This window comes from Syzygium oleosum, unplaced genomic scaffold (genome assembly GCF_021117445.2).
Source record: "Syzygium oleosum isolate NSW1041296 unplaced genomic scaffold, Sole_v2.1 Sole_v2.07, whole genome shotgun sequence".
In the NCBI taxonomy this organism is placed as follows: Eukaryota; Viridiplantae; Streptophyta; class Magnoliopsida; order Myrtales; family Myrtaceae; genus Syzygium; species Syzygium oleosum.
In genome coordinates, this window is record NW_026607491.1 from 12,490,221 (window position 1) to 12,517,917 (window position 27,697).

Here is a 27,697-nt window from a genome sequence, read left to right on the forward strand (position 1 = left end):
TCATAGGAAAAGTACTATCAATATTCTCAGTACCAAAAACCAACTGAATTGGAAAATGAATATGGGAAGGAGGACTAGCATGTTTTGAACTCTAACCCAAACGGACTCATCTTCTCTTCTATGATGCTATGTAGACGTGCTACCTATTAATGTATAATTATATGTATTATGGGGTATTTATGTAATTATGTTTATATCTGTACTCTTTCTGTAATTAGTCACTCCTATAAATACATATCATACAACCCTAATTAGGGTTGAGCCACCATAATCACTTTGTCGTTATTTTCTCTCTGACTCTAAACATCAACATGGTATCAGAGCAGGAAAACGATCGAATTCTTCAACATCTCTACCCCAAATCAACACTTCCTTTGCTCCAATTTCTATCTCAACAATGTCCAATACATCTCTAAATTTTTCTTCTTCTCTACCATCTCTTTACCCACCATCTTCTTTTTCTATTAATCCCAATTTCCCATCGCCTCCCGATAATATTGTGCCCACTTTCCCCTCTTCTTCACTCTTCACTGCTGCTCCGATCTCTGCTGCTACTCAAATTACGGCTGTGCAATCATCCTCGTCGTCGCTTGTTCTTCCCAACATCACAAGTCTCGTCTCCATCAAACTCGATGCAGACAATTATCTTCTGTGGAAATCTCAGTTTGAATCTATTTTAATCTGTAACGATCTGCTGGGCTATGTGGATGGTTCTTTTCCATGTCCGCCGAAGCTTATCAATGATCAGACTGGCACTATAGTGGTCAATACTTCCTATTCCACCTGGGTGAAGACAGATCAATGTGTTCGTAGTTTGATCAATTCGATCCTCACAGTCGAAATTTTCCGTGAAGTTCACGACCTTCGGACATCTCGAGAGATTTGGCTTGCTCTAGGACAACGTTTTACTGATCACTGTGCGGCCAAGGAAATTGACTAAAATTGGATTTTCATAATACTGTGAAGAAACCCGATCAGTCAATGTCTGATTATCTTCAGCATCTGAAGTCAATTGCAGACTCTCTCACCGCAATCAATTGCTCCATCTCTGACAAGGACTTGGTGATTCAAGCCCTCAATGGGCTCCCATCTGAGTATGATCCTTTTGTCACTATGGTCACAAACGGCCCTACAATTCTCTCCTTCGGTGATCTGCGATCACGTCTCCTCATCCAAGAAGAACGATTTCTCCGAAAATCCAGTGCATCATCTTCATCTGATATTCATCATGCTTTGATTGGTCACACCACTTCACCCAGTTCACTGTTTCGAGGATCTCGAGGTGGATGTAATTCTAGAGGTCGTAGATCTGGTCGGGGACAAGGTGGACGATTCTTGCGTGATAAATCGAATTGGCAATCTTCCTATGATCGGTTCGGTTCGCAATCATTATCGGCTCCCTATGCCTCCTCCACCTCCTTTGGTCGGTCTCGTGGTGGTTCGAAGCCCTATGTTCCCCCTTTCACACCGGGAGGTATTCTCGGATCTAGGCCTCATCTTACTTGTCAGATATGTAACGGAGTTGGACATACCGCACTACAATGTCGACAACGATTCAAACATGCTTTTACCACTAATGATCTGTCGAACTCGTTCTCAGCTCTCTCGGTTGGTGAGACCTCTGATTCATCTTGGTATCTTGACAGTGGAGCGTCGGCACACATGACTAGTGATATTGGTAACATCCTAAATCCTAGACCTTTTTATGATTTGACAAAAGTCTCGGTTGGTGATGGTCGTTTATTGCCTGTTAAGCAAGTCGGTAAAGCCTTTTTACATACTAGTTCTCTATCTTCATTATTATCTCCCGTCTATCATGTTCCTAATCTTGCTCGCAATCTTCTCTCCATTGCTCAACTTTGCCATAAAAATTCTTGTGCCATTGATTTTAATGGTTCATCCTTTTCTTTGAAGGACAAACAAATCGGGAAAGTTCTCCTCCAAGCTGATTCTTCTCATCGTCTTTATCCGATTTCCAACTCAATGGTGTCATCTCAATCACATCCTATCGTGGCTTCCTCTACTTCACTCACTCGCTGGCATGCTCGTCTTGGCCATCCAAATAAACAAGTTTTGAGTCATGTTTGCAATTCTAGTTCTAAGTTGATATCATGTGAGTCATGTCTTGTAGGCAAGTCTCATCGATTGCCTTTTGAGTCTGTTAGTCATCGTGCATTTTTTCCTTTAGTTGTAATTCATTCTGATGTATGGACGAATCCAATTTTCTCTAATTCTGGTTTCAAATATTTTGTGTTATTCATTGATGATTATTCTCGGTTCACTTGGGTATTTCCCATGAAAAATAAATCTGAAGTGCCTACACACTTTCATCACTTTCGTTGTTTTATCGAAAATCTGTGCAATGCCAAAATTAAATTTTTACAAACTGATGGGAGAGGTGAATATACCAGTAATGCGTTTCAAACATACTTACGTGAAAATGGTATTATTCAACGTTTTTCTCCTTTCCACTGTTTATTTTGATTCAAGTTTGATTACTCGTTCTTTTGGGTTTTTGGGTGTGCTTGTTATCCTTTTCTTCCGTCTTGTGTCTTTCATAAGCTGGCACCTCATTCTGTGCCATGTGTATTTCTTGGGTACGCGTCAAATCACAAAGGCTATCGTTGCCTTGGTCGGTCAAGTGGTCGTGTTTTTATCAGTCGTCATGTTCGGTTTGATGAGGAGAATTTTCCCTTTTCAACAAAATCTTCAAATCATAGTCCCGTACCCCACTGTTCTACATCACCTTCTTCACTTTTTGTTTTCTCCAATCAATCTATTCTTCCTTCTACTTCCTTTGGCCCTCAAATTTCTCATCCGCCTCTTTTTTCTTCTCAAGCCCAACCTCTTAATTTGCCTCTCTCCTCCTCTCAAACTACCGAATCTACTTCCAATTCTTTTTCACCTCCATCTCCCCTCTCTCCGAACTCAGTCACTATGTCTCAACCTCACTCCTCTCCTAACAAAATTCCTCCCATAACAGACCCGCAAATCCCCTCTACATCTCTATCCAGCTCTACCACTTCCATTTCCTCTCTTCTGACTCATCCTATGCAGACTCGTGCCAAATCTAGAATTTCTAAACAGAGGAAAATTTTTAATCTCTCTCATTCTTTTCATGAAGAGACACCGACTTGCTATTCTAAGGCCATACTTGACCCTCGTTGGAAAGCGGCCATGGCAGATGAATTTAATGCCTTGGTCACCAATCACACGTGGGATCTTGTACCACCTAATCCTTCTAAGAATTTAGTCGGTTGTAAATGGGTTTTTAAGATTAAGGAAAAATCTGATGGAACTGTGGAACGCTTCAAAGCTCGCCTCGTTGCACAGGGATTTAAGTAGCAGGCTGGACTGGACTATGACGAGACTTTTAGCCCAGTCGTTAAACCCATTACAATTCGGGTTGTTCTCTCTATTGTAATTTGCTTGGGATGGGCCATACGTCAACTTGATGTCAAGAATGCCTTCTTGCACGACATCCTTTGTGAGGAAGTTTACATGTGCCAACCTCCCGGTCTCTCTCATCCTAAATTCCCAAATCATGTGTGCCGTCTCCAGAAAGCCATCTACTGTTTTAAACAAGCTCCATGTGCATGGTTTCATCACTTCAGCAATTTTTTATTATCTTTGGGCTTCATGGCGAGTAAGGCCGATCCTTCATTATTCGTCTATGCTTCTTCTCGGGGCCGTGCGTATCTCCTGCTGTATGTTGATGATATCCTTGTCACCGGTGATACTCCTGAGTTATTACGGTCTTTGATTACTCAACTCTCACAGGAATTTGCTATGAAGGATCTTGGACCACTTCACTATTTCCTAGGCATTGAGGCTCATCACCGCTATGACGGTATGCTTTTATCTCAAGCCAAGTATGTTGATAGTCTTTTGCGTAAGTTTGACCTTGTTAAGGTCAAACCTGTATCTACTCATCTAGCCTCAAAGACTCTATTGTCTGGTAATGATGGTGAGGTTCTCGCTTCTCCGACGTTGTATCGACAAATGGTTGGTGCTCTACAGTATGTATCTATGACCAGACCAGATCTTAGTTTTGCTGTGAATTTGGTTAGTCAATTCATGCATCAACCACAATTACCTCATCTCCAGGCCGTCAAACATATATACCGATATTTAGCTGGCACCTCCACCCATGGCTTGCTCATTGAGCGGGGTTCTCCCACTTCCTTGACTGCTTATGCGGATGCAGATTGGGCTGGATGCTCCGATACTAGACGGTCCACCTCCGGGTTTTGTGTTTTTCTAGGCACCAATCTTGTTTCATGGAGTGCCAAAAAGCAACCCACCGTGGCTCGTTCTAGTACAGAGGCTGAGTATCGTGCTGTCGCTCAATATTTTGCTGAGACTATTTGGATTCGTCATTTACTTCGTGAGCTTGGGGTCCCCCTTTATAATCCTCTCACCGTTTATTGTGACAACATCTCTGCCACCTATCTTGCTATCAACCCTGTGTTTCATGCTCGCACCAAACACATTGAGTTGGATTACCATTTTGTTCGAGAACGGGTTGCTTCCGGAGATCTCCATGTTCGCTACGTGCCTACAACAGATCAATTGGCAGATATCTTCACCAAGGGACTACCTAGTCCACGTCACGCGTTATTAAGATCCAATCTCTCAGTTGTTACACCTACTTCTGATTGAGGGGGAGTATTAATGTAAAATTATATGTATTATGGGGTATTTATGTAATTATGTTTATATATGTACCCTTTTTGTAATTGGTGACTCCTATAAATACATATCATACAACCCTAATTAGGGTTGAGCCACCATAATCACTTTGTCGTTGTTTTCTCTCTGACTCTAAACATCAACACTACCATGGGAGGACTGAGATTGTTAACGCAGTCACCCCCACCTCTCATTTCCTAAAGTAGCTTTTGTTCTCAAAGTTCGACATGAATTTGCCAGATTTGTTCACCTCCAGGTCCTTCAACTTCCTCAAGCTACATGTTTCAGCTATCTCTTGAATCACACCTTCCTTCTCTTCCCCCGTAGAGAGTGGAAGCCCCACAAACTCTGTCACCTTTTCACTTGTGCTACGACATCTTCCTTCAAGTCCTCGTACTTCAAGAACAACACCTTGTGTGGCTTCTCCAAGCTCTCTTTCCAAAAGGGTCCAAACCCTGTTTTTCCTTTGCAAAAGGACTCAAAATGCTATTCCATTGACCTCTCCGGTTGATTCTCTGACCGCACCGGAGACTTGAAAATGTGTTACGATGAACCACAGTATCTAGTGGATTATGATAAATGTAAATAATTTAGCAATTCGATGGAATGGTGCCATGGTGGCCCAAGACAATACATCCTAACAACGAAAGCCTGCACACTCGAAAAGAAACCATCTATACTATAGCAACCTGTCAATAGGCATGCGGCCCTACTGGTGAAGAGATTGGGTGATGGAGACGCTAGTATTATAGGTGCATGATTCGACTTCTGCGCTCTGCAAGAAGTAAAGCAAAAAGTCAGAGAACGAGCCGAGTTAGAAATAAAATAGACAAAAAAAAACTATAGCAACCTTTCTTGCAACCTCAAGAGTCACGGGTTGGTCAAAATAGTTCTAATTGAAAATTCAATTAATGTAGGTTAGATCGAGAGGTGTTAATGGTTCGATTTGGGTATCACTAATACCCGAACCATACCGAAAATGGAAAAATTGTCCAAATCCTAAATCTATTGCACTTTTGTCAATTCAATTATAAACTTTTTAATTGTGCCACAATTGTTATTGCAGTCTCAATTTTGGCGCATATTGGAATTAATCCACCTCCTCGGTTTAGGGCAAATTATCGACAATAAGATGGGAGGTTTTCTTGTGGGAAGTTATCAGAGATTGCTCTACTTACAAGATCATTCTATGCATTTGTACTGAGAACCACAGATTTCACTAAGACCAAGTTTGTCGCATTTCGAAAAAAAATGGGTTAGAAAAAGGGACGAGAAATAATGAGACCAACATATTACCCCGCTCAAGATAAAACGAATCCTCCTATTTTTGGGAATGTGATTGGTTTTACTTGCTGCGTGGACTGTGGAGTCTACCTATACCAGTCAGCGTTCTTTCGCTACACGTTCACCAAGCATGTGTTTCATATTTTATGCACAGGATTCCTTATGTAAATCGAGGGATAAGAACAACATTAATGCCAAAACTTTTGTACGGTGCTCAATTAAGTGTCATAACTTTTTTTGGCTCACTTAAATGCCACAAATTTGAAAAATCGATCACTTAAATGCCATCGGCGATTTACCTATCCAGAAAATCCAATATGTCATTAAAATAAATTAAACCATCCAACGTAGCGTGTTGGCAAGCTGAAGTCAGAAATTGAGATGCTAAACGAAGTTGCATGACTCATCTAATTAAAGAACACTAACCTTACTTCAACAAATTGGAGCAAAACCCAATTTTCATCTTCAATAGCCCTAACCCTAATCGAACCCACGATTTCCAATTCTTCACATTAGGGCAAATCATCTCATCAAATTCGCAACTCTCTGTCGAACAAGATTTGTCGAGCGACAAGCCTAAGTTTTCCTTTCAGGCAATCGCCATTTAAGTCTATGTCCATTGAGAGAGGATGACGAGCAACAAAAAACTCGACAGACAGATAGTGAGCGAAAGTGAAGATCGAAGTGTTAAGGAAGATCAAAGCCCTAATTTGCGATTAGAGAGATATCCATTTGGGAATTTGGGCATCCTAAGATTCAGAGACGAACAAGAGCAAGAGTGTGTGAGTGAGAGCTCGATTTGATTTAGAGACGAAGTGTTAAGAAAGATCAAAGCCCTAATTTGCGATTGGAGAGAGAAATCGATTTGGGATTGGGCATACCGAGATTCAGAGACAAACAAGAGAAAGAGAGTGTGAGTGAAAGGACGTCATTGTTTGAGGAAGAAAAACGGAAAGAAACAATGTCCTTTCTCTCCAAGTGGACAAAGATGTCCACGTTGGACTTCCATTTATTTTTAAAAATTCCATGTCGGATTGAAAAATTAAGTAAAATATCCACATAGTACGATTTGCCAGAAATGGCACTCAATTGAACAATTTTACTCTGATGTAACACTTAAGTGAGCAAAAAAATAGTTATAGCGTTCAAGTTAGTAATGTACGAAAGTTAGAATACTCTTGCTATTCTTATCCCTGCAAATCAATTATTGAAAATCACTTATTCAAACCCCCGACTTCCGAAGAACGAGGGACATTTGCTAAAAGGACAATCCCTTCACCTGTATACATTTGGTAAATTACCCTAAAGGGAAACACTCGATCCTTTCCATTCTTATACCCCAAGTGTACCATGTCCTATGGCCATCCTTCGTACATCTGCCACTGGACGTCATAGATTGAAAGTGTTCAGTATCTCAAAACCACCTTTCTGAGAAGATGATACTCGCACCTCTCTTCATATTGACGATGACAAAAGAAGTGACAAACTTACTTTTTCTCTTTGGTTCCACACAGGCAATTTGAAGTGATTGCTACTAATATGGGTTAGCCCTAATTGTGTGGGACAATTGCAAATTCTAATAGCATCTAGCCAGCATAGTACGTGCTATCAAATAAATGCAGACACTTCGTGTATGGTACTCAAGTTCAATTCCACCATGGAATATCTTGACTTTAAATTTAGTCCTTATGACAATGCTCTTTTTGTTCAGTGAACATCTTGCGAGTATATTCTTTTACTATTGTATGTGGACGACATGATTATTACTAGCAATGATCAATTCAACATTACAAAACTCCAGAAGCATCTTAGTCAACACTTAAAATGAAAGATCTCGGGCAACTATGTAGGCTTGGAGGTTACTTTAGATTCCTTCTGATGTTTTCTCAAGCGAAATACGCCACCTCTTCTTTCTTGAGCGGGGCTCATTGATAATAAGATTGTTACAACTCCCATTGAGGTTAATGCAAAATATGATAGTAAAGATGAGAGATTCCTCTTCTAAATCCTACACTTTATCAATAGTTGGTTGGCAGTCTTGTATATCTCACCTATGTTGTTCACACAATTAGTCAGTTCATGACCGTGCTACGTACGACTCACTTTGCTGCTGCAAGGGTGTCTTATTTCATAGTCTTCACTTTTGTCGCAATCTACTTTAAAGTTGAGGATTTATTCTGATGCTGACTGGACCGGTGACCCTCTTGATCATTACTCCACTATAGGCTATTGTTTCTTTCTTGGTACTCACACGTCTTATGGCATCACAATAAGTAGATTGTTGTCACTCAATTTAGCTACGAAACGGAATATCATGCTCTTGTTGACACTACATTATAATTATTATGGTTGCAATGATTACGAGAAGACATGTGAGTCCGTCATAATTGTGGAATAGGCATTTACTGCAACAACCAATGTGCTATTCAAATAGCCCATAATGATATTTTCTAGAAAGCACCAAGCATATTAAAATAGTTTGTCATTTTACATGACATTGCGTGTTTCATAGAATTGTACGACTTATTTCCACTTCATATGTTGATCAAATGGCTAATGTTTTCATATAGGCACATCCACCTGGACGTTTTCAAGATCTTTTCTCCAAACTCCAGTTGATTTCTTCTACGTCACCTTGAATTTGAGAAGAGCTGTTATAGGTATTTAGGATATTCTTGATATCTTCCTAATTGATTGTAATTGACATTGTGATATTCTGTTACTTTAGTTAGTCATCCTGTAAAGCCTATGGCTCATGTATTCTTTCATGATAAAATTAACAAAATATACAGAAAATTTTCCAATTCAATTTTCCCCATTATTCTTATCTAGGGCCTTCAAGCTACATAGTTTGGCGATCTCTTCAATCACATCTCCTTCCTCATCCTACCCAGAGAAGGAAAGCCCCACAAACTCCACAACCTTCTTCGGGTTTCCTACAACATCTCTCTTCAAGTCCTCGTACATAAGGAACAACACCTTGTGTAGCCTCTCCAAGCTCTCCTTCTAATACCCCGCCATGTGATCCCAAAAGGGCCCAACCCTATTTTCCCTTGGCAAAATAGCATTGCAGTGCTGTTCTAGAAGCCACTACGATCGGTTCTCCGCCCGTACCATAACCATTATGAAGCGCAATAAGGAAATCACGGTGTCCTATGGGTTACGATATATGTGTATGATCCGGCAATTCGATTGCCTGTTGCACTTGGGCAAACTTGGACTAAGGAGGCGCATAGTGAAGCACCTCGGTTCCTCCATGATATCAAGATCCGATCTTTGGTTATGCCCAAACAAGTCCATCTCGAAGGAAGGGACAAGTTCATGGGGATTTGAAGTGTGGCGTTCCAGGCACGGCCCTTCCTATGAGTCACTATAACCTTACGCGCGTAAAAGAATTCGCTTGCGAAGACGCTTCTCATTAAGAATAGTATTTATAACATGAATTATCAACAAGGAAAGTCTACTACTATAAAGGCAACACAGAACTGAACTTCAAGCTTCATTATTTATCAGCATAAAGTGATACATACGTGAGTTGGGGGTTAACAATAGGTCTACTTCCTACCCAGTCTATATACACGTACCCACCACTCACATCAATCAAAATGGATCACCCTCCACACAACTCTGTCCAAAATATCAGTCATGCTAAAAAATAGTACTTCCCTGCTCCTCCCTCTCCAAGTCACTCCACTTCGCTGTCCCCGTCGTCAGCTCTATCCCCGTCAAAGTAGGGTAATGGTCCTATCAATCGTCCGCCTACTTGGGCAACAACCGCTACAAACCCCATGAGAATAGGGTCCACTGAGGACCCGATATCTAAGTCAAAATCAAGATACATCTCACGAACACCACATGTGGAAAACCCGGGTCCTGGAACTCCATCAGATATGCTGAGAAATCTATAGGGACACCATAGCTAATAGAGGACGAGATAGGCAGGATCAGCATCTCATCTAGTCTAAAAAAGTTTAACCACTACAAGAATGAGCAATAGCTCAGCAGTGAAAAGTCTATCGCTCTATACCAAACAAGAATAACATACATATCAACAGGCATAGATATGAGAGTCTTCTATCTGAACTTACTAATCAAACAAAACATATTCTATTGTTTCACATTAGTAACTATCTCAAATGTGACACTTTAACTCAGCAATCACAATCATCAGCACCATTCAAACATGCACACACAATTTCATGATTGCATGGGTATCATTTTCTCACTCCAAGTCACATGTCCGGTGCACTCACCAGTCACGCAAGGAGGAACACTCTCGTCTGGCAGAGTTCGGTGCACACTCCGATCTACCGTAGTGTACGCCGGAATTCTCAACGGCCCGCGCAGGGTTCATGATCTACAATAGACCATGGCATCCCAATCACACTCCCGGGACATCTAGGGCAGAATCCTCCTAGGCATCGTGGTCCACCGACCACGGCATCCCACCTTCCCTTCGGCTCCTTGGGGCATCGTCGGTCCATAAACCAACGGCATTCAATAGCCCGGCAAGCCACACATATAATCAACTCATGCAGCACACAGAACACTCACAACAATCAATCTTTTTTCAATGTCACACAGACAACAACATAACAATCAATTCTTTCTAACATTGCTTGCTGGTTACAAGCTCATTTATGAACTTAGTCTCACTTACCCCATCATTTTGCATCCAATCAAGGTCTATCATACCACATTTGAAAGCTCATAATGTTTAGATTCTATCTCCAACGGACCTCAAATCAAGATTCCCACGTTTTTACTTAGAAAATAATGAATTTTTTAAACAAAGTAAAACTGGACAGTTTTGGACCGTTTTCGAAATCAGATTAAAATAATTAGTAAATGAACTTTGAAAATTTTAAATTTTGAATATGTCACAGAGGACACCTTGACAAACAATTTTCATGAGGATTCAAAGCCTCATTCTTTCTGTAAATACCCCGTTCGGAAGCTTAAAGTCAGACTAAAAACTGTTCATTGGAACAAAATTCTTGTCTCTCAAGATGAGCTCAGTTCAATACCCAAATCCTCTCCAACAATTCTCAAATTTAAATATGTTATAGAGAAAGAAGTACTAAAGAACTTTTGTGAAGAAAGTTTGTTCAGAATCATTCTAGAAAATTTTATAAAAGTCAAGAACGTGAAAAGGTCACTGAAACAGAGCACCTGGGCAGTCTAGCACAGGTTGGAGATTAGGCTTTCGTGCTACCCAAAACAACTCCAAAATTCTGAAATTAAAATATGTTATACTCCTAGATGTTTTGAACAACTTTCATGAGGAAGTTTTGCAAGATTCGGACCACGGAAATTAATAAAAAATTGGAAAGCGATGAAGGTCCAGCAAAAACCGAGTCTGGAAATCACACCCAAGTTCAAGAACAACTCAATACTTGATCCCCATGAGTTTAGTGTTCAGAAACACCCAAAACCAGAAACTAACATCCATCACCACCATCCCTTTCCATCAATATCCTAAACTTACACCCAATTTAACATGCAACCCATTCCGATCTAATATAGAGAGGCAGAATTTCACTTGCCATAATGTCGGCTCGTGAGAACGGTTGTCGAGGAAGATCAGGATGTCGCCAAGCTTTTCGGCTCTCTGGTCGTGTCCTCGGTCCACGGCTTGCAAGATTAGTCGGTGTGAGGGAAATTCACGGTGGTCCCGGGGTGGTTTGCTTGGGCGGAACGGCGAGATGCGGCTGTTTTTGTCTGGCGAAGAAGATGAGCGATGCTGGTTCGTCGGGAGGCCGAACAACAGAAGGAAAAATGAAAGTGAAGTCGGCTGAGGACGTGGACTGAGCATAACCGAAAAAAACGGAGGAATAGGCTGGTAAGCACTTGGAAATGAGAAATGTCTTCCTCTGGTTACGTGCGTGAGTGTGTGTGTGGTGGACGGCTATCAAGGAGGAAGCGTGGCAACAAGATGAAGAATTACGTGTAAGATGGAGGATGATGGTGGCATGGCAAGAAGAAAGGAATGGTTATGTGGGCGGTTGATATGGCGGTAAATTGGAGGAGATTGAAGTGGATGGTGGCTGAAGGCGTGGGAAAAATCGCGGGAAAGAATGGTGTGGAAAAATTGGTGTTGCCCATGGAAATTGGGTACATGCATTTAGCTCGGTTGGAACACGTGACTGTAATGTATAATGTGAACGGAAAACATTGTGAGGTCAGGATGGTTAGTTCGTAAAACGACGTTACGGATGGGAGATGGGTAGTTGTAGAAGGATCTTGCGGTGATCGTCATGGCGATGATATGGTGGCCTCCTACTGATATCCGAGCCTTCTGCGGTCGATGTTTTTGTAGCTCGTCGACGATTATTCAAATTTCTATGTAACATTCCATTACATACCCTCGTTAAACTAACGGATGAAAATTTTGGAATGTCACAACTCTCCCCACCTTATGAATTTCATTCTCGAAATTTGGGTCTGTACTTGTTCCTTCAAACAGTTTTGGATACCGAAGTCTCATCTCTTCTTCACTTTCCCACGTAGCTTCCTCATCACCATGATGTTGCCATAGTATTTTAACAAGAGGAATGGTTTTATTTTTGAGAGTCCGCTCGCCACTACTCAATATCCGTACTGGTCTCTCAATGTATTTTACCTTGTCGTCGACATCTATGGTCTCAAAATCTAGCACGTGTGAGGAGTCAGGTTCGTATTTCCTCAACATTGATACATGAAATACACCATGTATATTGGAGAGCTTTGGTGGTAATGCTAACCGATTTGCCAATTCTCCGATTCTCTCGAGTATCTCAAAAGGTCCTGTGAATCTTGGACTCAACTTTCCTTTCTTTCCAAACCTTGATATACCTTTCATTGGTGATACTTTCAGGAGTACGTGATCACCCACTTTGAATTCTAAGGGTCTCCAATGTCTATCGGCATAACTTTTCTGTCGACTTTGGGCGATTCTGAGCTTATCTCGTATCACCTTCACGGTTTCCATCGTGACTTGTACTAATTCTGGTCCTGGCAACTTCCTCTCTCCTACTTCGTTCCAATAGACCGGGGTCCTACAGACTCTTCCATACAAGGCTTCAAATGGAGCCATCTGAATACTTTTCTGAAAGCTATTGTTGTATGCAAACTCCACTAAAAGTAGCTTCTTGTCCGAGTTGCCTTTGAAGTCAATAATGCAAGCCTGTAACATATCCTCCAATATTTGTATCACCCGTTCTAAGGATGAAGTGCGGTACTATACTGAAGGTCCCCAAAGCCACCTGGAGACTCTTCCAGAAGTTCGAAGTGAATCTTGGGTCTCGGTCTAACGTGATGGTCACACGTACTCCATGCAATCGCATTATATGCCTAACATATAAATCTGCATACTTCTCAAGTGAATAGTCTATTCGTATTGCCAAAAAATGAGTAGATTTAGTCAAACGATCTACAATCACCCAGATGGAATTGTGACCACTTGATGTCCTTGGTAAACCTTGCACGAAATCCATTGTTATATGTTCCCATTTCCATTCGGGAATTTCTAACAGTTTTAGCATTCCAGCCGATTTACGATGCTCTACCTTGACTTGTTGACACGTTAAACACCTTTTAACATGTTTGGCTATATCCGTCTTCATTCTATTCCACCAATAATGTTGACGAAGATTCTGGTACATCTTCATATTCCCGGGGTGAATACTATAATTACTCCAATGGGCCTCCGTCAAAATTTCCCGCTTTAATTCCTCATTGTCAAGCACGCATGTGCGTCCACAGAATTTCACGACTCCTTCATCCGTTACGTGAAATTCTGACTTCTTTCCTTTCGCGATTTCTTCCCGGACCTTTGAGATTTCGGGGTCGTTTGCTATAGTGCTTTAATTTTCTGTATAATTACAAGCTCAATTCTCAGCGTAGCCAATACACTAGAAAGATCATTAATCTCAAGTTTGAAGTTAGATTCTGAAGCCTTCTTAAGTAAACACCATTCCTTGACCATCAGACTGGCTACAGTCAGAGTAGACTTCCGACTAAGAGCATTTGCCACTTTATTGGCTTTCCCTGGATGGTATAGGATTTCACAATCATAATCCTTTAATAACTCCATCCACTTTCTCAGTCTCATGTTTAACTCCTTCTGAGAAAACAAATATTTCAAACTCTTGTGGTTTGTATAAATTTCAAACTTTCCTCCATATAGATAATGTCTCCAAATCTTTAGTGCAAAGACAATTGCCGCCAATTCTAAGTCATGCATCGGATAATTCAACTCATACGGTTTTAATTATCTTGATGCATAAACGATGACTTTCCCGTGTTGCATCAAAACACACCCAAAGCCCTTGTGGGATGCGTCGCTATACACAACAAATCCTTCCAATCCACATGGTATTGTCAGAATTGGGGCCGTAGTCAATTTTCGTTCACACTCATCGTTCCATTCGAATCTCGTGTCCTACCTCGTCAATTGAGTCAATGGAGAAGTGAGACGTGAAAATCCTTCTACGAATCTCCGATAGTAACCGGCAAGTCCTAAAAAACTTCGAATCTCTGTTATTGTTGACTATTGCTTTAACTTTAGCTGGGTCAACTGTTATGCCTTCTCCAGTTATTATGTGACCTAGAAAGGCTACTTAATCCAACCAGAACTCGCATTTACTAAACTTCGCATATAACTTATGCTCTCTCAGAGTCTAAAGTGTAACCATTAGGTGTTGTTCATGCTCTTCTGGTCCTTACGAGTATATCAAAATATCATCAATGAAAACTATCACGAACTGATCCAAATAGGGTTTAAACACTCTATTCATTAAATCCATGAATGTAGCTGGCGCGTTAGTCAATCCGAACGACATGACCAAGAACTCGTAATGTCCATATTGTGTCCTGAACGCCATCTTAGGAATGTCTTCCTTCTTAATCCTGAGCTAATGTTAACCCGATCTTAAGTCAATCTTTGAGAATACGAATGCCCCCTACAATTGGTCAAATAGGCCATCAATCCTAGGCAAAGGATACGTGTTCTTAATAGTGATCTGATTCAATTGCCTATAGTTGATGCAGAGACGCATCGATCCATCCTTCTTCTTTACAAATAGGACAGGTGCGGCTCATGGTGATGCACTTAATCGAATAAATCCTCTATCAAGCAATTCTTGTAACTGTACTTTTAACTCTTTTAGCTCTGTTAATGCCATCCTATATGGGGCTTTCGAAATTGGCTCTGCTCCGAGGGCCAATTCAATAACAAACTCAACTTCTCGCTCGGGTGGTATTCCTGGCAACTCTTCAGGAAATACATTTGGAAATTCTTGGACCGCAGGAATTTCCTCAAGTTGTAACTCCTTCTTAACTTGATTCTTAATCATTGCTAAGTATCCTCGACAACCATTATTGAGGAGTCGGTGTGCCTCGAGGGCTGAGATAAGTGGCATAGAAGAATTCATTCCATTCCTAACAAATTCAAAACTAGGATGATCCGGTGGGTTAAACTGAATCACCTTCTCATAACAATCTATATTGGCCAGTTGCTTACTAAGCCAATACATTCCTATGATTACGTCAAAGTCGTACATAACTAAAACTACCAGATCTATCCTCTGATCCACTCCACCTATAGAGATCTTACAATCCCAACATGTCAATGTTGAGAATATCATATCCTTTAGAGGTGTAGAGAGACTCAAAGTCACTTCAAAAAATTCAAACTTCAATCCAACTAATCGCATAAATCTTGCAGACACAAAGGAATGCGTGGCACCTGCATCAAATAATGCGTATACCATTTAATCACACAAGGAGAGCGTACTTGAAATAACAGTAAGCTTCCTCCTGAGTGATCGTATACACTTTTCCTTGCGTCGGGGGCCTTTGCAAAATTCTTTGGTGGTGGTACTCCGCCTTGAGTTGGTCGCTGTAGTTGCCGCGCTGGCAGTGCACTAGGTTGTGGTCTCCCTTGAGGGCAATCTTTAACAACATGACCAGGTTGTCCACACCTAAAACACCTCTTTAGAGTCAGATACGGTTCATTCTCGTGTTGTCTCCCACACTTGTGGCAGTTTCCATTTGGAAATGACCTCCGCTCTGTCAACTGGTTATTCCACAATCTCATGTTGTTACGTCTCTTATCAGGAACAAAAGAAGGTTTTCCAAACTGGAGGGGCCTTTTGCCAAATCTGACATTATCCCGCATGGTTTGATGACTTGCCTTACCTTGCCCCATGGCCTCTAGTTCTCCTTTTACTAACTCCTGTTCGATAAGTTCGGCATGTCTGTAAAGTACATTATAGTCCCTAATGTCAAAGGGTACCAACTGCCTCCTGATATCAGTCTTTATCCCATTCAGATATCTCTTGGCTTTATCCTCCCTATTTTCCACCATGCGAGGCACAAACCTAGAGAGTTCAGAAAACTTAGCTTCGTACTGATCCACGGTCCTATCATTCTGACATAACTGTATGAATTGTACTATTTTCTTATCCTTAGCATAGTTAGAAAAATACTTCTCATAAAATGCCTCCACAAAATTCTCCCAAGCTATTTCCGTACTTGCGGGAAACATTGCTTCTTTCGATGCTCTCCACCAGTGTTCCGCATTTCCTTCCAGTTGATACTCAGCCAAAAGTATCTTATTAGCATCGGTACAAGTCAATAGGTTGAATATTTTCTCCAAACTACATATCCACCTTCGGCCTCGTTGAGGTCTCCTACTCTAACGAACTTACTTGGTTTCAATTTTAGAAATTCTTCAATGAGTCCTTGTACACGACTATCACCATTCCTTGCTGCCACTTGATGTTAGGTTTGTTGTTCAAACAATGCCCCTACATTAGCCAAAGCCTCAAGGATTCCATCCACTCGAGGATCCCTTTCATGTGCAGAACCAGAAGATGATGCACCATTCCTCCTCATCTTGTTTTACCAGTTTTCTACACATTGATAACCAATTACTTCAGATGATCAATCGTCACACTATCTAATAAGTAACAAACGTTACTGACATCACATAAGTAACCATAGTTACTTGTATCTCCCTAACACAATACTAATAAACACATGCATTAGAAATCTTAGGGCGGACACATCCTAGCCTGCTCATCGCTAATGCACCTTATCACTCCCATATAACCAACCTTATCGCTCCAATGTAAGCTTCACCTTATCATTCCAATGTAAACCTATGCTCTGATTCCAAACAAAAAGGGCTGTGGCGTCCCAGGCACGCCCCTTCTTATGAATCACTATAACCTTACAAGCGTAAAAGAATTCGCGTGCGGAAGACGCTTCTCATTAAGAACAGTATTTATAACATGAATTATCTCAATAAGGAAAGTCTACTACTATAAAGGCAACATAGAACTGAACTTCAAGCTTCATTATTTATCAACATAAGGTGATACATAAGTGAGTTTGGGGTTAACAGTAGGTCTACTTCTTACCCGGTCTATATACACGTACCCACCGCTCACATTAGTCAAAATGGATCACCCTCCACACAACTTTGTCCAAAATATCAGTGGTGCTAAAAAATGGTACTTCCCTGCTCCTCCCTCTCCAAGTCAATCCACTTCGCTATCCCCGTCGTCAGCTCCATTCCCGTCAAAGTAGGGTAATGGTCCTATCAATCGTCCGCCCACTCGGGCAAAAACCTCTACAAACCCCATGAGAATAGGGTCCACTGAGGACCCGATGTCTACAGTCAAAATCGAGCTGCATCTCACGAACACCACATGTGGAAAACTCGGGTCCCGGAACTCCGTCGGATATGCCGAGTAATCTATAAGGACATCATAGCTAATAGAGGAAGAGGCAGGGAGGATCGGTATCTCATCTAGTCTGAAAAAGTTTAACCATTACAAGAATGAGCAATAGCTCAGCAATGAAAAGTCTATCACCCTATACCAAGTACGAATAGCATACATATCAACAGGCATAGGTATGAGAGTCTTCTATCTGAACTTACTACTCAAACAAAACATATTCTATTGTTCCACATTAGTAACTATCTCAAATATGATACTTTAACTCGGCAATCACAATCATTAGCACGATTCAAACATGCACACACAATTTCACGATTGCATGGGTATCATTTCCTCACTCCAAGTCACATGTCTGGTGCACTCGCCGGTCACGCAAGGAGAAACCCTCTCGTCTGGCAGAGTTCGGTGCGCACTCTGATCTACTGCGGTGTACGCCGAAATTCTCAACGGCCCGCGCAGGCTTCGTGATCTATAATAGACCACGGCATCCCAATCACACTCCCAGGGCATCTAGGGCAGAATCCTCCTAGGCATCATGGTCCACCGACCACTGCATCCCACCTTCCCTTCGGCTCCTCGGGGCATCGTCGGTCCATAAATCGATGGCATTCAATACATAACCCAGCAAACCACACATATAATCAACTCATGCAGCACACAAAACACTCACAACAATCAATCTTTTTTCAATGTCACACCGACAACAACATAACAATCAATTCTTTCTAACATCGCTTGCCGGTTACAAGCTCGTTTATGAACTTGGTCTCACTTACCCCATCATTTGGCATCCAATCAAGGTCTACCATAGCACATTTGAAAGCTCATAATGTTTAGATTCTATCTCTAGAGGACCTCAAATTAAGATTCCCACGTTTTTACTTAGAAAATAATGAATTTTTTAAACAAAGTAAAACTGGACAGTTTTGCACCATTTTCGAAATCAGATTAAAATAATTAGTAAATGAACTTTGAAAATTCTAAATTTTGAATATGTCGCAGAGGACACCTTGACAAACAATTTTCATGAAGGATTCAAAGTCTCATTCTTTCTGTAAATACCTCGTTCGGAAGCTTAAAGTCAGACTAAAAACTGTTCATTGGAACAAAATCCTTGCCTCTCAAGATGAGCTTAGTTCAGTACCCATATCCTCTCCAACAATTCTCAAATTTAATTATGTTATAGAGAAAGAAGTCCTAAAGAACTTTTGTAAGGAAGCTTTGTTCAGAATCATTCTAGAAAATTTTATAAAAGTCAAGAACGTGAAAAGGTCACTGACACAGAGCACCCATCCAGTCTAGCACGGGTTGGAGATTAGGCTTTCGTGCTACCCAAAACAACTCCAAAATTCTGAAATTAAAATGTCTTATACTCCTAGGTGTTTTGAACAACTTTCATGAAGGAAGTTTTGCAAGATTCAAACCACAGAAATCTATAAAAAATTGGAAAGCGATGTCCAGCAAAAACCGAGTTCGGAAATCACACCCAAGTTCAAGAACAACTCAATACTTGATCCCCACGAGTTTGGTGTTCAGAGACACCCAAAACCAGAAACTAACAGCCATCACCACCATCCCTTTCCATCAATATCCTAAACTTACACCCAACTTAACATGCAACCCATTCCGATCTAATATAGAGAGGCAGAATTTCACTTGCGTTAATGTCGGCTCGTGAGAACGGTTGTCGAGGAAGATGAGGATGTCGCCAAGCTTTTCGGCTCTCTGGTCGTGTCCTCAGTCCACGGCTTGCAAGATTCGTCGGCGTGAGGGAAATTCACGGTGGTCCCGGGGTGGTTTGCTTGGGAGGAAAGGCGAGATGCGGCTGTTTTTGTCTGGCGAATGAGCGATGCTGGTTCGTCGGGAGGTCGAACAACAGAAGGAAAAATGAAAGTGAAGTCGGCTGAGGACGTGGACTGAGCATAACCGAAAAAAATGGAGGAAGAGGCTGGTAAGCACTTGGAAATGAGAAATGTCTTCCTCTGGTTACGTGCGTGTGTGTGTGTGGTGGACGGCTATCAAGGAGGAAGCGTGGCAACAAGATGAAGAATTACATGTAAGATGGAGGATGATGGTGGCGTGGCAAGAAGAAAGGAACGGTGATGTGGGCGGTTGATATGGCGGTACAATGGAGGAGATTGAAGTGGATGGTGGCTGAAGGCGTGGGAAAAATCGCGGGAAAGAATGGTGTGGAAAAATTGGTGTTGCCCATGGAAATTGTGTACATGTATTCAGCTCGGTTGGAACACGTGACTGTAATGTATAATGTGAACGGAAAACATTGTGAGGTCAGGATGGTTAGTTTGTAAAACAACATTACGGACGGGAGATGGGTAGTTGTAGAAGGATCTTGCGGTGGTCGTCATGGCGATGATATGGTGGCCTCGTACCAATATCCGAGCCTTCCGCAGTCAACGCTTCTGTAGCTCGTCGACGATTGTTCAAATTTCTACGTAACGGATGAAAATTTTCGGATGTCACATGAAGTGAGCAAGGGCGTGTTCGAGATGTCGAATTGGGAGCGATTGACGATGGAGAAATATATGGCCTCTAGCCACGTGGTACCCGATTTAGGGTAAGAGGCCAGAACAATGTCTTCGTCCCTGGCCTTGAACTGTCTCTGGAACGCGACCACACGAGGAAGCATCGCGATCGGGCACCAAAAGATTTTGCTAAAGGCAACAAGGTGGAAGAATCTGACACGAAATAAAAAAGGAAGAAGGAACTTGATGAATTTCTTTGTATTCAGTCTGAGTTTGATATGTATTATTTACATGTATTTATATTACAACGTGTAAACAATAAAAAGAGAAAGCAAAGATATGAAATCATTCTGAATTACTAATTGATATCAATATGAATCCTAGATTGATTCAAGTATCTTCAATCAAATCAATTTGCACAAATCATATCTCCAACACTCCTCCTCAAGCTGGTGGCTTATATATGTCTAAGACACCCAGCTTGCTTAGCAAATATGTGTGTTGTCTTTGACACAAAGATTTGGTGAAGATATCCGTAGGTTGTTCTGAATTCCCGATTCCCTTTGTTCTGATTCTCCCTTCTTGGATCTTGTCTCGAGTAAAATGATAGTCAACTTCTATATGCTTTGTCCTCTCATGAATTATGGGGTTGGCTGCAAGTTTGAGTGTTGTATGATTATCACAAAATAGCATTATAGGTCCTTTAACTTGTACGCCAAGATCGTGAAGTAAGTCTCGTATCCATACTATCTCACAAACGGTTTTAGGCATAGCTCGAAATTCAGCCTCGGCTGATGATAATGATACGGTTGATTGCTTCTTCGTTTTCCATGACAATAAGGACTTTCCAAGCTTAATGCAGAATTCAGTAATAGACCTTCGGGTCATCGGACATATAGCATAATCTGTATCACAATAGGCTGTCATTTCCATGTTCCACTCTCGAGAAAGAAGTATTCCAAGTCTTGGACATTTCTTCAAGTATTTCACAATTTTCAAGGCTGCATTCATATGGGATTGTTTTGGATTGTGCATGAATTGGCTCAGTGTTTGTACTGTAAAGCTTATGTCAGGTCTTGACATCGTAAGGTAGATAAGTTTTCCTACGAGTCTTTGATAGCTCGATGGGTCTTTGAGCAGTGGATCATCATTATTGGACGATGTTCCCATATTATAAGCAAGAGTGGTCAATTTGATATTCTGCTCAATAGGAATAACTGCTGGTTTACATCCAGATAGACCTACTTCTAATATAATCTCCAGAATGAATTTCCGTTGGCTAAGTGAGATTCCTTTGTTCGATCGTGCAATCTCAATTCTAAAGAAATATTTGGGAGGACCCAGATCTTTAATGTGAAAAGTAGCTTGCAGATATCTTTTAAGATTCTCCTCAACAGATTTATTTGATCCCATAATGAGAATGTCATCAACGTATATCATCAAATAGATAGATGACGGACCTTTTGTCCATGTGAATAATGCATAGTCGTGCCTAGAATGTCTGAAACCAGTAGCTGTGAGTGTAGCAGTAAACTTAGCGTACCATTGACGAGAAACATGTTTGAGTCCATAAAGGGATTTACGGAGGTGACATATCTTAGACTCCCCCTGTCTCCGTAAACCTTGCGGAAGATCCATATAGATTTCCTCATCCAGTTCACCATGGAGAAATGCATTATGGACATCCATCTGATGAAGTTGCCAGTTGCGACATGCAGCAATAGATAAAAAAGAGCGAACGGTGACTTCTTTCGCTACTGGGGAGAAGGTTTCTTAGTAATCAAAACCTTCGCGTTGTATAAAGCCTTTGGCCACTAGGCCTGCTTTGTATCTTTCAACAAACCCATATGCCTTATATTTGATCATGTAGACCATTTGCAACTAATTGATTTACGATAAACAGGTAAAGGTACAATATCGCAAGTTTTATTTTCCATTAAGGCATGTAATTCAGCCTCCATGGCTTTCTGCCAACATGGTTCAATGATTGCCTCATTGTGGAATGATGGTTCTCTTTCTTCAAATATACGACCGATGCAACACATATGTTCCGATAATAGTTGATTAAATGAAACATATGAAGATACAGGATAGTGAATACCTAAAGAATTCAAGGTTGCACATACATAGTCCTTGGTCCATGTAGGTGGACGAGTGACATGCCCCGAGCGTCGAGGCTATTCAGCATTGTCTATTTCAAGTATAGAGCGAATGGATGTTTCATTAATATCTTCCGTAGGAAGGCTTACTTCGATTGATTGATCGGCACTTTCAATTGGAAACTCCATAGGGGATGAAGGATCTTCATCATTTGTTGTAGCCGGAGATAATTTTGATTTTTCTGGAGGTGCAATGAACCATAAATGCTGATTTGGAGATAAATCCTCTTCATATAAGAAAGAACGATGATGTTCTGTTTTGCCAAAAGATTCAATCGATTTGTCTTCATCTTGAAAGGGAAATATGCTTTCATGAAAAATAATATCTCTACTCACAAAGAAATTCCCAGTGGATGGTTCGAAAACACGATAACCTTTTTGGAGAGTTGGATAACCCATGAAAATACAACGACGAGCACGGGGACCCATTTTGTCTCGAGGACCCATAGTAGTAATGTAGCATAAACAGCCGAAAACTCTTAAATGATGAGTTTCGGGTTTCGTATCAAAGAGTAGCTCAAAAGGAGTCTTTCCATCAAGAATCCGAGATGGCATTCGATTGATTAGGTAAGCTGCCATGACCACATAATCGCCCCAAACAATCTCTGGAATGGAAGCCTGAAATTTAAGAGCTCGTGCAACTTCTAGAAGGTAACTGTGTTTGCGTTCGACAATCCTATTTTGTTGTGGGGTGTAGACGCAAGAACATTCATGAAGAATTCCATTGGAAGAAAAGAGAGATGCACATTCATGATTAAGAAATTCACTTCCATTGTTAGTTCGAATGCGTTGCACTGAAGTATGGAACTAATTTGTAATTAGGGAGAGAAAATTTTTAAGGCGAGAAGGAACTTGGCTTTTTGATTGCATAAGGAATACCCATGTGGCTCGAGAATAATCATCCACAATAGTAAGAAAAAAAACGTGATCCATCACGATGTGAAGTATGATATGGCCCCCAAACGTCAACGTGAATGATTAAAAAAAAAATTTTAGCACGTGATTTGCCGAGAGGGAAAGGTGTATGTGCTTGTTTCGCTAAGGGACATATTTTACATTGAGGATATGGAAAAGAAGCACTATGGTCCAATCGTTGATGAGAAAGAAAAATATTATCATTGGTAATGGTATTACACAATGAAAGTTTATGTAAGGAAATACTTGACAAATAAAGTTTTCTGGAAATTTTGTCCAGAAATATAGCCATTGTGAAACATTACCTAAGTCCATCAGTTTGCCAGTCGAAAGGGCCTAAAAGAAACAATTATCATGATTGAAAGATAGAACAAGAATTGTCTTGGCAAACTTTGGAGACAGAAATGAGATTAAATTTGAATTGAGGAACATAGAGCACATTTTTGAGGATGATAGAAGGGGTAAGATTGACGGTGCCAATTTTTGTGATACATCTGACACGCCCATTTGGAAGACGAACTAATGTAGGTGAATTCAGATTTGTATGAATATGACTAAAGAATCTTTTGTTGCAAATAATGTGGTCACTAGCACCTGAACAATTATCCACTCATTACTTGAAATAGAACTCATCAAGCAGTAAAAGGTACCTAAGAAACTTGCTGTTTTGTTAGGGATATCAAACTGCTTCAAAGCCTTCATGAGCTATTGATACTGGTCATGAGTGATTGGTTGATTTCCTTTATCAATGTTGTGCACCATGACCTGATTAGCCAAAAATTCCTTTTCTTTCTTCCCTTTTTCTCCGGGTTTTCCATGCAATTTACAGCAGGTATCTATAGTGTGATGTGGACGTTTGCAATAATCACAAAATAAGTTACCTTTTCCTTTGAAATTTTGTCCATTTCTTTTGTGAGACGTGGCAAGTGATGGACCAACCGATTTAATAATTGGTGCTGACATGGCTTCATAAGAAGCGTCTGATCTGGACACTAATTGCTTCGTGCGTGGGCCGTCCGATCTCATAAATGAATCTGAGCCGTCCATCTCGAGGGTTTTTTGCTCTTCTTCAGCAAACCCTAGAGAATAGGTCGCCGCTTGCCTCCATTCTTCCCCAAATTTTCCATCGTTTCCTCTCTGTTGGGTCCTTGTCTGAGCCGTGAGGAGCATGGATTCGTCAAGCTTCATGTGTTTCGACGAAGCCAAACATTGGCTTTCCTCCTGGACGGCGAGCTAGAAAATCCGGCTAAGCACCAACATTGGTTCCATCAGTAGGATCTGGGAACGAAATGGTAGGTATGTTTCGTTCAAAATCAAAAGAAACCAAGTAGCTTTCTCTCTTTCCTTCATAGATCTATAGTGTTTTAGTGTTGATACAGGTCTCTCGAGCTTCTCCTCTGCTGCCTCTAGTTCGTTCCAAAGTGATGAGAGCTTGTTGAAGCAAGCCGTGATCTTCATATTCCCTTTTTTGAGCTCACTGAGTTCCTGCATTAAGGAAAAAATTTTCGCTCGGTCTAATTTACCGTACATTTCTTTGATGTTTTCCCACATGCATTTAGAGTCTTCGGTCGGAGGAAGTCCAGCCGCGACTTCTAGAGAAATGCAATTGCCAATCCATGTTCCGAACGAGTTGATTGCATTTCCTCCAGTGTCGCACCAAATGCCCGTCAGAGGGAATTGAGACGGTTCCGTTGAGAAACCCATCTTTGTCCTTCGTCACCAAGGCTCGTCGGAATTCCTAGGACCACCAAGAATAATTTTCCAGCCCGGACAATTGCTAGCTGATGAATCGCAGCTCCGATCCGTCGGCGGTGGAGGTATACAAGGGGTCGCCGGGCTCCGGGCGACCATGGTGGGCAAGAACCGAGAACGGCCACAATCCGGGTTATAGTCCCAAGTAGGGATTTGTTCCCTGACCCAACCCATTGGATTCGTGTGCTTGACTTGGATGGTATGTTACAGGCCCGAGGGTTGAGCTTGCCCTAACATTAACTAGTGGGCTTCGTCCGACCTGGGTGTGTTCTCCGTAGCCTTGAAACTTTTAGACCTGATTTGTTGGCCCTTGGTAATACCACGGGTTCGAATAATTCGGCCCATACCAGAGTGGATTGAATGGGCCCTGCACCGGTACCCACTAGATGGGCTGGCCCAAATTGGGTTGCCCCTGGTTTGGTTGAATTTGGGCAGGATCTCGCTGGACAGGTTGAATTTGTTCGATGGATTCCTGACTTGATCTGACTTCAGTTGGATCCTGGGGTGTTGATTCCTAATGCGAGTCCGCATGAGGCGTATTCTCCAGACTTCCTTCTAGAATCAATTCTTCAAATTTTGAAGAATTCTTTGGCATGGTATTGGTAAGTCAGTACTTCTTTTTTATTGAATCACTCAATAAACCGATTCCTACACCGGAGTGCTAACCTTGTTTTGCAAATTAGTTTTCTTGCAACAACAAGGAAACAAAAAAAAGGGGAAGGCAATCAGGAAGAGAATTTTCGGAATTTGCGGAAGCTAAGTAGAAGCGTAAGCTTTGATACCATGACATGAAAGGAAGAAGGAACTTGAAGAATTTCTTTGTATTCAGTTTGAGTTTGATATGTATTCTTTACATGTATTTATATTACAAAGTGTAAACAATAAAAAGAGAATGCAAAGATATGAAATCATTCTGAATCACTAATTGATATCAATCTAAATCCTAAATTGATTCAAGTATCTTCAATCAAATCAATTTGCACAAATCATATCTCCAACAGAATCGGAACTTTATCTTGGGGAAGTGAAGCAATAAGCTCATCAATGGCCTCGTGCTCACATTCTCCCATTCCTATGATGTTTTCAGTGTGAAACAAGCGGGTGAATGAGAAACTCTCCATGGTTTGTTGACAATTGGAGTGCGGGTTTTTTCCATTTTCACTGCTTTCTAGGAACCGCGTACCCTCCACATACACACACAAGAACAACGATGGAACTCCTAATTGGCAAAAATTTCTTGGATGCCCTAAATCGTGTGAGCTGACTTTATTTTTGCCATTTAATGTTGTGGGGCTCGCCTAACATATATATGATCAAATGATTGAGATAAAGTGAGCTTAGATGTAGCGATTTCATACAAATTATATCTACTGACTTTTTTTGCACGCACCTTGATCAAATGATTCAAGGTAAAACTCTTTTATCGGCCACTCAGAACTTAGAAGACGTCGAGTGCACTAATCATTAGCATGCTGGTTTAGCCAGTCTATCATATAGGGCTAATTCCAAAAAAAAAAAGCACAAACTTTACTTTGAATGATAATTCTGGCCCGAACTTTTTTTTTTGTCTCAATAAAGAGTATCAACTTTTACTCTAATCCCAAATCTAGCCCCCGTAATGTGAAATTTTCGAATTGTTTTGGCTAGATATGGGATTTAAGTGAAAGTTGGTGATTTTTTATGAGATAAAAAAAAGTTCGGGGCAGAATTGTCACTCAAAGTAAAGTTGGTGCTTATTTTTGGAATTACGCCCTATTATACAATAGCGCGCACTATGTTTTTGGGCGGGGCTACACGTGCTTGGCTAGGCTTTTAGATCAAATTTCTTATCTCAGGCCCGCCCAATTTGATATGCAGGCCTAGGCCCATTTGGCTAGGTTGGATTGGGCTAGGCAGGCTCGAGTGTTTGTGCTTGTTCCTTCCTGGACAAGAGAGTGTAGAGGTCTTGGTGTCTTTCATGCGTTTGCAAGATTTTGATTTTTATCATAATCGATTATGTCCGTGCTAAGTGCATCGTGACAAAATTATTATGCATTTCATGTTCGATTCATGGGGGAAAGCTTTGAGCTTTGAGAGGTGATACGTACAGTTTCGGCTCTGAGGCCAAGAGGAGTAGATATTTGGATGAGTAGAGTATCGGAAGTTATAGGGAAGAAATCGGTATTAGGTTTCACAATCTTATCGTCCAGTATGGTGCTTGATGTGACGCGGGTCGAGCCTGATGGTTTGCCTTAATTAGCAAATGAGTAAGCCGAACAGGAACCCTTCGATGTTGCTTGTTCTTAAGAGAACGGCTTGAACAAATTCTAGACCCGTATGATGAACATATGTGCTCAAACTTTAAGGTTCATTTGATTTCCTTTTGGAGGTGAGCAAGGGCTTTGATTGGAAGGATGGTTGATTGGGAACAAAAAGTTGTAGTAAAGGCATAGAATGGGAGCCAGAAACCCTCTCGCTTTGCGAAGTGAAGCAATTACTTCATCTATCTCCTCCGGATAGCGTTCCATGGTGGTAGAACATAGAGAAGTAGAACATCAACTGCTGTTTATGGGTGCCGATTATCACTTTCCTCTAGGGTGAAGAATACTAGAAGTGCCAAAACTTGTGTACGGCGCTCACTTAAGTGCAAAAAGTTTGTTTCGGATCACTTAAGTGCCACTTTTTTGAAAAAAACGATCACTTA

General features: G+C 41.1%; 1 pseudogene; it reads right to left on the minus strand.

Moving 5' to 3' along the window:
* On the minus strand, positions 1-27,521 carry LOC115677892 (cytosolic sulfotransferase 15-like; annotated as a pseudogene).
* Positions 27,522-27,697: the final 176 nt, after the last annotated feature.